At 41.8% G+C, this 11,024-nt stretch overlaps 1 pseudogene; it reads left to right on the forward strand.

Moving 5' to 3' along the window:
- The first annotated feature begins 1,217 nt into the window (after nucleotides 1–1,217).
- LOC133744527 (ADP-ribosylation factor-like protein 2) lies at nucleotides 1,218–9,379 on the forward strand (annotated as a pseudogene).
- The last annotated feature ends 1,645 nt before the right edge of the window (nucleotides 9,380–11,024 follow it).

An 11,024-nucleotide genomic window follows, 5' to 3' on the forward strand; every position in this document is an offset into this window, starting at 1 on the left:
TGAATTATGTTGAATGGGTGATTCCAGAAATGAGTTAACTGATCAGAAAGCCATGTTGGTAGGAGGATTGTGTTCCTTAAGCTGTTTTCAAGTTTTGAAAACGTGAAATGACAGCCATAATCAATTTTCTGTCACATGGTCACCTCCTTCCTGGAGACCAACTCAGGTTAGCTTTTCGTTCAGCTTTACCCAAAAAAAAAGGTTATTTGAAAATCATTTCCTGCCTTGTTTCGTTGGTGTTGTTTTGGAAGAGAGATTTGAAAAGGCTGTCAAAGTCTGTAAGAATCCTATACAATTCCCAATCCTCTATTACCATCTCCCTCAGCCAACTCTCTTTTATGTCCAAAACAGACTAGTGGTGCCCTTGTTAGACCGGTACATCCCATGGTTTTGACGCAAACTATTATACCAAGGTATGGAATCTTGACTTGAAATGGGAGCAAAGTTTTTTTTTTCTTCTCAATGCAGTTATTTCACAAAGACTTGCCATGCATGCCCTCGCAAGACCAAGCGATCAGCCTTGCTACCCCAAGTCATAGGAGCACTGAGACACAAAAATGAGAGCGAATCCCATATCAATAAGGCATACGGGTTGGGACTGACCCTCGGTTTCAACATCAAGACCCTCACTTACTAAAAGTAACTATATGCCTTTCTTCTTTCTTTAATGCAACACTAGCAATCTTTATAATCAGCTCTCATCTGGTTTCTGCTATCTTAGTTCCATCAGCTGTCTCCGGAAAAAATAAAATGAAAATGCCTTGATGCTGTTTCTTCATCTTTTAGTTCTATAGTGAAGAAGTTCACATGAACTAGTCTAACAATGACTCCAGACTCAAATTGTTATTGCGTTTTCTAGTGTTGTGGGCTCAAAAGATGAAATGTAGTTTTGTTGGTTATTCAGTTATTCTTTTAGATGTAGGTTGCAAACCCCGATCAGTCTATGATCTAGCAGGGAACTATAGGAGCTGCACTCCGACCTGCAGAACAACTGCTGCGTCTTGAGTAAGAAAATTGGGAGCTTATTTTAGATTATTCGTTTCTGACTTGCTATGGCAGGAATCAAAGTATAATATGCTCTTACCCTTGCAATTTCATGGAGCTGTTATATAGTGGTGCATTGTTTCATCTCCCAGACCGTATCAAATTATGTTCAAATGTGGTTTCCAGGTCTCATACTTTCTGTTGATTGAATTTCTAATTTTCTATTTATATGATTTAGGTATACACTCAATATATGGGATGTGGGGGTCGGTCAAAAAACAATACGATCTTATTGGAGAAACTATTTTGAGCAAACTGATGGTCTAGTATGGGTAGTTGACAGTTCAGATCTTAGAGGATTAGATGACTGCAAAATGGAGCTCGATAATCTTTTAAAGGAAGAGGTAACTGCAAAGTGGATTTTTGCTCATTAGTTAACTGTGCACCGTAATGTTTCCAACTGCTATATCTAGTATACAATACGACCTGTGTGGTGCTTTTCATATTCTTATAATGTTTTTTAGTAGTTCATCTGTGTCTCATATTTGTGTATGTTGTGAGGGCTTTCTACGAAAGTATTTATTTGTTGGAGCAAATTCCGTGATACCTCTCAACTTATGGATTCATGTTGAATATCCTGAAAACTTAGTTTATCTCAAGTATACCTATCAATTTGTTTGGCTATTAACCGATTACTTATATTGAGATGCACATTTTGATCTCCTTGCCAGTTCAGTTAACCTATGATAATTCATAATGTTGCTGGTCTAAAATCCTGATACTAGTGTTGTGTTTTCCTTGTTTCTGACTTGTCATTTGTAACCACTATTTTAGTGAATTGTTCTAAGACGTGGACTTTTTGCTCATATGACAGAGGCTATCAGCATTGTCCTTATTGATACTAGCCAATAAGCAGGACATAAAAGGTTCCCTTACTCTAGAAGAAATTTCCAAGGTAAGGCTCTAGGCCAGCTTGTATTGATTGGTGAATGTAGCTTTTGTTAGAATGCATGCTGGCTTTTGTATGCCTTGACCTAGAAACAGTTTCATTCGTTTTCTGCCTATGTTTGTGTCCACTGTTATGAAATTAAAATGTGCCAGTATGGTCACTCATCATTTCTATGTAGTTTATATGCAGCCATACTGTGTGAAATCTTTTGATATTTTTTCTTCATCTGGTTGAAACCAATTTGTATGTAGATATCGATATTGTTTAAGTATATTGGTATTCGAGAGAGAATTGTAGAGAGAGATGTATATTATTATTGAGAATAGGAGCCCTATATATAGGGATTACAAAGTACTAGTTCTAATGTTACAAGGAATACCAATCCGTGTAGGATTGGGAAATCTAGAACCTTCTCTCCTATTGCTACTCCTAGTTTGATAAGGCACACTAAATCGATATTCCTTCAACACTCCCCCTTGTGCCGCTTCAAACTTGGTGGTGACGCTTCATCCGTTGCCTCGTTAAAAACCTTGCCAGGTAACAAAAACCCTGTGGGATAAAAATAACCCTGGTCGAAGGACAAAAAGAGCACAACACGTCCTTCACTCTTCGAGATCGAACATGCAGACGTCATAACTCCCCATGATGTCGATGTCTCCCCCTGATTGCTACAATCGTGGGAGTTCGGATAACTTTCTCAATCCGATGCTCTTCACATGTTTCTCGAAGGTGGATTTAGGTAACGACTTAGTGAATAAGTCCCGCTACATTATCCTCTGATCGGATTTGATTCACTTCAATCTTTAGAAGTGATTGTTGTTGCTGACTATAAAAGAACTTAGGCGATATATGCTTGGTGTTGTCGCCTTTGATGAAACCTAACTTCATTTGTTCAATACAAGCTGCATTATCCTCATAAATGCATGTAGGTTCATCTGTGGTAGACTTCAAACCACAACTTCCTTGAATATGTCGAATCACAGATCTTAGCCATATACATTCACGAACGGCTTCATGTAGAGCAATAATCTTTGCATGATTCGAGGAAGTAGCAACAAGGGTCTGTTTTGTAGACCTCCAAGATATCGCAGTGCTTCCCATGGTAAAGACATAACCAGTTTGGGAGCGACCTTTGTGAGGGTCAGAGAGGTACCCTGCATCAGCAAATCCCATCAAAACATCATTGTCGTTTTGATGGAGGGGAGTAGGGTGAGGCCGGCCACCCTTGGTGTTGGTGGCGGAGTCGGCGGCAATATGGCCGGCCACTTTGTCATGGTGGGCCACTTTGTCATGGTGGACGGTGGCTCCATGCCTAATGGGGTCCGATCCCATTCTTCCGTCATTCCTCTTCTCTCTGTAGGGATAAAATAGGCCCATATCAATCGTACCTCTTAGGTATCGAAAGATGGTCTTTACACCAATCCAATGGCGGCGTGTTGGCGCAGAGCTGTGTCGAGCTAACAAGTTCACTGCGAATGAGATATCCGGTCTTGTGCATTGAGCTAAGTACAATAATGCGCCTATTGCACTTAAATAGGGCACTTCGGCCTCTAAGGGTTCTTCGTCCTCATCCCTTGGACGAAACGGATCTTTTCCGGGCTCAAGACTACGGCCGATCATGGGAGTACTCGCAGGCTTCGCTTTATCTTCATTAAAGCGCCTTAGAATTTTCTGAGTATATGCAGACTGATGGATCAAAATCCCATCACTACGGTGCTTGAGTTCTAAACCGAGACAAAACCGTGTTTTCCCAAGATCTTTCATCTCAAATTCGGATTTCAAGTAATTAGCAGTTTCCTTTAACTCATCTAGAGTTCCAATTAGGTTCATGTCATCGACATAAACTGCTACGATTGCAAATCCGGAACTTGTTCTTTTAATGAACACGCATGGGCATATTTCATTGTTAATATATCCCTTCCCAATCAAGTAGTCACTTAGACGGTTATACCACATCCGTCCGGATTGTTTTAATCCATATAGTGAGCATTTTAACCTTATTGAAAACGCGCTCGGTGGTTTAGAGCCACTTGATTTGGGTAATTGAAGTCCATCTGGAACCTTCATATATATCTCTGAATCTAGATCCCCATAGAGATATGCTGTAACCACATCCATAAGCTGCATGTCAAGTTTTTCGGAAACTACCAAACTGACAAGGTAGCGGAACGTTATAACGTCCATTACAGGAGAATATGTCTCCTCGTAGTCGATTCCAGGGTGTTTGTGAGAAACCTTGCGCCACAAGGCGGGCTTTATATCTTACCACCTCATTTTTCTCATTACGCTTTCTAACAAAGACCCATTTATGGCCAACAGGCTTTACACTTGGGGGTGTCTGCGTTACAGGCCCAAATACCTGTCTCTTTGTTAGTGAATCCAATTCAACCTGGATCGCATCTTTCCATTTAGGCCAATCTGCTCTTCGTTGACATTCTTCAACAGAGCGAGGTTCGATATCATCATATTCTATAATTTCTTTTGCAATATGATATGCAAATGCATCATCAATCACCATAGAATTTCTATCCATCATCTCATGTACACTAGTGTAATTTATGGAGATCTCTCTATTCTCTGGAGTTGGTTCTGACATTGGAGCGTCCCCCAATGATGTCTCTTGGACATAACCATAATCCGGAATATTCTCATGAGATGGATTATTCACATCGATGATTAATGGATTATTTTGTGCCAAACTTGCTTTCTTTCTTGGGCGAGAATCCATCGAAGCTATGGGCCTCCCGCGCTTCCTGGCAGGAGCCATGGGCCTAGCCAAAACGTCACCATCACTGTGAGAGGGGACGTTGGCGCCATGCTCAAATCCTCTTGAGTTAGCGTAATGTCCTCTAGTTTTAGGGACATCAATCCTTGCAGGCACGTTTGCAGCAGGTATGTGTGATCTCGTCACTTTAGCGATATCAGAAAACGTATCAGGCATCGATTCTGCTACGTTCTGAAGATCGAGAATTCTCCGCACTTCAGTTTCGGACTGTGCGGTTCGGGGATCAAGATGAGACAGAGTGGGGACAGACCACGACAATTCCTGTCGTTCCTGTTGAACATTTATGTTCTTATCTCCCCCTAACGACGGGAAGACTGTCTCATCGAAGTGACAATCCGCAAATCTAGCGGTAAAGAGATCGCCTGTCAAGGGTTCTATATAGCGGATAATCGTTGGAGAATCATATCCAACATAAATGCCTAATCGTCGTTGAGGACCCATTTTGGTGCGCTGTGGCGGCGCAATAGGCACATATACTGCACACCCAAATATGCGTAAGTGTGAGACATTAGGCTCATACCCAGTTACCATCTGGGACGCAGAAAATGGTGGAGTGGCAGTGGGCCTCAGACGAATAAGCACAGCTGCATGCAATATTGCATAGCCCCAAGCAGAAATAGGGAGATTGGTGCGCATTACCAATGCCCTAGCGACCATTTGTAGTCGTTTAATGGCGGCTTCTGCGAGACCATTTTGGGTGTGAACATGAGGAACAGGATGTTCAACATCAATCCCAATGGGTATGCAATAATCATCAAAAGTCTTTGATGTAAACTCTCCAGCATTGTCTAATCTTATAGACTTAATAGGATGAGCAGGGTGGTGAGCCCTTAACTTAATGATTTGTGCTAGGAGTTTAGCAAATGCAGCGTTCCTTGTGGACAATAGCATGACATGTGACCAGCGTGTCGATGCATCAACCAACACCATAAAATATCGAAATGGTCCGCATAGTGGTTGGATAGGTCCACAAATATCACCTTGGATTCTTTGCAAGAATGGTATATTTTCTTTAGTGTCCTTTGCATAGGATGGTCTCGATCCTAACTTTGCTAAAGAGCAGGCTTTGCAGAACGAATAATGGGCTTTAGGAATAACCAATGAGGATTTTGGTTGAGCCATGAAGTCACAATTGACTTTAGAAGTAGAAATTGGAGTCAGGGGAGCAGAGGTGGCGTCAAAGCCACCCTTGAGCCGCAGGGGGATGGCGGCGCCGGCTAGTGGTGGCCGGTCTTGAAAGGGGAAGGCGCCGTGAGGCGCAGGTGCTCCTCCTTGATCCAAATTTCGAGTTTTACTTCCTTTCGTTCTGAAAAAGGGATGTCCGTGTGAAGTCTTTAATATACGGATCATCATGTCACGACCTGGGTGTCCCAAACGGTCGTGCCAAAGCCTATATGTGTCGGAATCCCATAAATCATCTCTCATGACATGGTTGGAGTCAATGACTCGAATAGTGGTTGCATACAACCCACTAGAGCGACACATAAGTTTCTCTAAGACTCGTTTTATGTCCGTAGTCATTAGAGGTGATGCAAAGGAACTCTTGTCCATTCTCACAATGTGTTTCCACATGAAAACCATTGGCTCTTACATCTTTGAAGCTAATAAAGTCGAAAAAGATATCCAAGACATGAGATAAAAGAAATCGACACTTTATTAATAATAGCCAATGATTACATCAAAGTTTCTTGACCAAAATCTAATCCAACATAAAAATCAAACCGTAGACAAATCGTAGTCACTCAATCCGTTCGGTATTTCAATTTAGTTGTGACCAGGTAAGGTAAGGCGAGATTTTGGTGGAGCGTTGCTCACTTTTAAAACCGTTCTCTCAGATCAAACCTTGCCTAGACATCACAAGTACTCTTGAGTACGCCTAGAGGGAAAAAGTTAATACAATAAGTCATTTTATTGATTTAAGGCATAATAGCCATTACATAATTCTTGGAAAAATAAGGGACTATACTAATCAAAATCTGCAGCATCCTTGCAATTCCTTGTCAGATTTGAAGTCCGCTATGGTGAGATTGACGTTGGCATCATCACCATCTCCTTCTTCTTCTTCGGCAACATGTGCTTCAGACTCTCTGAAGTCTCTATATGCCTTGTAATGTGCAGCTAATTGTTTGCTTGCATTGCATTGCTTGAACCAATGTTCAATAGATCCACATCTGTGGCATGCATCATTACGATTTCCTCCCTTGAATTGAGATGCATCACGTGCATGAGGACGAGATTGACGTCCTTGTTGGACAATGGCGCCACCTCTATGGCCGGCGGCCTTGTGTCCCCCTCTCCCACGTTTGCCTTTGTTGTTACGTGTTCCCGCGACATTTTGGCGGTTTCCTTCCTTTGTAGGGCGGTTATATGGACCAAAACGGCCGTTGTGTCCCTTAATTTTAGGGTTCCGCTCCTTGCGCCCTCCTTTGGGTGCATTATTATAATTTGCCTCATGAACGCTCTTAGTTCCGATGGGCCTCGAATTATAATTCTTCACGAGGATATTATCATGCTTTTCAGCTACAGACATAATATTAATTAGCTGATGAAACCTCGTGAGCCGTCCAGTATTGAATTCAGTTCGGTATTGCTTTGATAGCAAAATAGCTGAGACGGGGAAGGTGGAGAGAGTTTTCTCAATTAGTTCTTGCTCTGTGACAGGTTGTCCACAGAACCCCAACATGGTTTTGAGGCGAAGAACTTCTGAATTATATTCAGCTACAGATTTGAAGTCAGCAAATCGTAGATTGTTCCATTGAACTTTCAAGTCAGGGAGGAGGGTATCCTTTACATTACCAAAACGCTCCTCAAGCGCAACCCATAATTCTCTAGCATCCTTGATTGCCATATACTCCAATCGGAGTGATTTATCCATGTGGCGTCTCATTAAGATGAGAGCGGTGGCATTATTTGTAGCCGTACGCTCAAATATGAGGTCGGGATTTGGTGCTTGAATTACGGGTAGGATCCCTTTTGAAGTGAGATGATTCTCAACATCCGTGACCCAACTATGATATTCCGAGCCAGTTGAGTCAAGGATAGGAAAGTCAAGTTTTGACATCCTGAAATAAGAAGAAGAAATATATTAGTTTCGGAGTTAAAACTTCCACGACAACTAAATATTTAGATTTCCGAGCTATGCTACCAAGAAATCGATTTCCAAGAAAATTGGATTAGACCGAAACAATGATGTTTATAAGGTCGTTAATCGATGCTTGCGGACGCTCTTAGTCCGAAGTCTTACGAACGCTCTTAGTTCGTTTATAGCGCGAATCCCCACGATTCCGCTTTCTCAAAATCGAACCCACGTTATAAGAAAGGTGGGATGAAGAAGAAGGGAGGTTTTGAAGTCCCCGAGAAAAGAAGAAGTATTTAAATTTATGAACTTCAAAACTTACTCTTGAATACTTACTTGTATTTGGATCACGCGCGTGTCGATGCAGGCGTGATGGAGCGAAGCAATCCGAGTAGAGGAGTGCAGTGAATGCGGGGCAGCAGGGGCTGCGGTGGTAGTAGTGGTGCAGGAGCAGCGGAGGCAAACTGCAGGGGTAGCAGATACACGGCAGAGTTGGCCGAGGTGAATGGGAGGTGTGACCGAGTGTGCAGTCGGCTATGGGCTGCAGTTTGCAGCTGCTGCCAGTTGGTAGCGTAGGGCAGAAACGCTAGCCAAGCTAGCTGGAGGACACGGACGCTGCAGGGGCAGCAGACTTGCGGTAAGGCTGCAGGGGCAGCGCGCAAGGCAGCAGGGGCTGCTGTGAGGCTGCAAGGGCAGCGATACAGCGCTGCAAGCGTACGGGCGCGCAAGCTGCAGCGAAGGAGCGCAGGGGCGTGTAGCGCGGGGCGCGCGAAGGCAGGCTGCAGCGAAGGCTTGGCTAGCTCGGGCTAGGGGCTGCTGGGGCAGTAGGCACGCAGGAAAGCAGAATAGTTGGTTTCGGTTTTTGTGTTTTAGCTTTTGTGGTTTAGGGCTCGTGCTGATAACGTGTTTAAGTATATTGGTATTCGAGAGAGAATTGTAGAGAGAGATGTATATTATTATTGAGAATAGGAGCCCTATATATAGGGATTACAAAGTACTAGTTCTAATGTTACAAGGAATACCAATCCGTGTAGGATTGGGAAATCTAGAACCTTCTCTCCTATTGCTACTCCTAGTTTGATAAGGCACACTAAATCGATATTCCTTCAACAGATATGAATTTTCATTTTTTAAATCAGGAGTATCTATTATAGTTTCTATTATACTTGTCTAGGTTTTGAACTTGGAGGCTATGGATAAAACTCGACACTGGAATATTGTTGGCTGCAGTGCATACACGGGTGAGGGACTGCTTGAGGGATTTGATTGTTGGTCCAAGACATTGCCTCTCAGATCTATGTGCTTGACTAATGCCTGGTCTCAGTAATTCTGATTTTGGTAGTGTGTTGAGTGACTTGGGTCATCTTTTCAGTGAACACTAGGCAATCATCCACTAGCATATATGGCAGTGAACTTTCCATTTTGTGTTACAATAGCATGGGTGTGTGTATGTGTCTCTGTCTTTACACAAAATGAGTCATTGTTTCAGGAACGGGCTCAACTGTGAGACTCATTATTGACTGCAAATTGCAACTCTGTACCATTCTGAAGTTCAAAATTTGAGTAGTAATCAGGATTTATTCTTTTTCTCAGAGTTCGATCTTATTCAGATAGGATGAGGTAATGTTTGTTAAATAAGATTGTGAGTACTACTTTTGGCAACAAGCAAACTTGTCTTAACTTGAAAAAGGAAAAATTTGGTGTTGAACCTTCCACTATAATGATGCTTGAATCACAGTCCAATGTAACAACTCACAGCATAACACTCCACAATCCTTTAGGTTCTTTTTTACCCTCCCTCTCTCTTGCTCTCTCTCTCTCCGCCTCAACCTTTTTTAATCTCTCATTTCTCTATTTACAGTACATTTTCTTGATTTTCATCTTATGGCTTGGTTAAGGGTTGTGCTTTTGTTAATCGCTTGATCTGCTAAGAGCCTAGAAGTAATTAACGTATCGAGTGAACCAAGGGCAAACAATATACCCTTGCTCGAAGTTCTATTAATGGTGAAGAATCTGATACAAAAGTGGTCTGTCGAAAATATATCAATTTTCTCTTTATGGCCTTACGAGGAAGAAAGTTACACCCAGGAATTAGTGAGTTGGATCCCAACTGTAAAATAGTGCAAAACTAAAAATAAAAAGTTACATTAGAAGAGAGAAACCAATGGGAACAACTTGTGCCTGCAAATTTCTTCTTGTTCAATGGAACCCCAAATGCTGACCACTTTGAAAACGTCAGCTACAATGATCAGTTTGTAGACTCCACTAGCACTAAATCTAGAAACCAATAATCCAATATGACTGTAGTAAACAAACAATTGTATCAACTTATGTGAAAAACTACAGGGAAGAACTACATAAATATCCTGAACCAGCAAAGGAGATGTAACTCATTGGCTACCAGGCTCGCCTGAGCATTTCTTGCTCCAAACATCTGAACCAGCCAGTTCTTCGCTCCCCTCTTTTTCTCTTGTTTCTTGGAAAATTTACATCTAATCCTAAACATGATTCAACAGTTGATGAAAGAGTTGCCCAAGGACCTTCTTGTTTGCCTTCCTCTGGTTGCTGCTGATGATTCTCTTTGGGTGCGTCACTCATCCTTTGGAAAGTGCGCTTCTCTCCTTCTGCCGCATTATGTATCAAGACATTATCCACAATCTGTAAATTATAAAATAACACACCCAAGATTTTCAAATTAGGTAAATAACGGAGTGTCATTAAGATTTTGGGGCTAAGGTTGGGAAATATATCTGGTCCTAGGTTTCAAATCTTGTCAAGCAAAGAAACAAGATGTAATTACTGGGTTCGTATGTTACTGATAGCAGTATTCTCACCGCTATTTGTGCAATTACCGTGTTAAGGAAATTATTGTGAAATTGCCACAAGGGAACTGATCAATGGGGATATGAACAAAACAGCATAATTCATCTATATTCCCAGAAGTAGCTACATATGCAAACAACAATTTGCAGTTTCTATTTTTTCCCAAGGAAGAGATTCTGACATCGCCTCAAGGGAACTGATCAGTCAGAAACGAAAAAGGAATGCAGATTTAAATATAAGTATCTTAATCTGGTTCAAGAAAGGTCGGCATGTGGGGATTGTTGAAGACATGGCATCCAGTATGTCAATCCTACCATATTTCATACTAGAAAACTAACAGATTTGATCACCTATGTACCATGATGGAAATTACATGGGTTTTTTTTTTTTTAAATTATAAAAAATAA

Source organism: Rosa rugosa, chromosome 4 (assembly GCF_958449725.1).
Source record: "Rosa rugosa chromosome 4, drRosRugo1.1, whole genome shotgun sequence".
In the NCBI taxonomy this organism is placed as follows: domain Eukaryota; kingdom Viridiplantae; phylum Streptophyta; class Magnoliopsida; order Rosales; family Rosaceae; genus Rosa; species Rosa rugosa.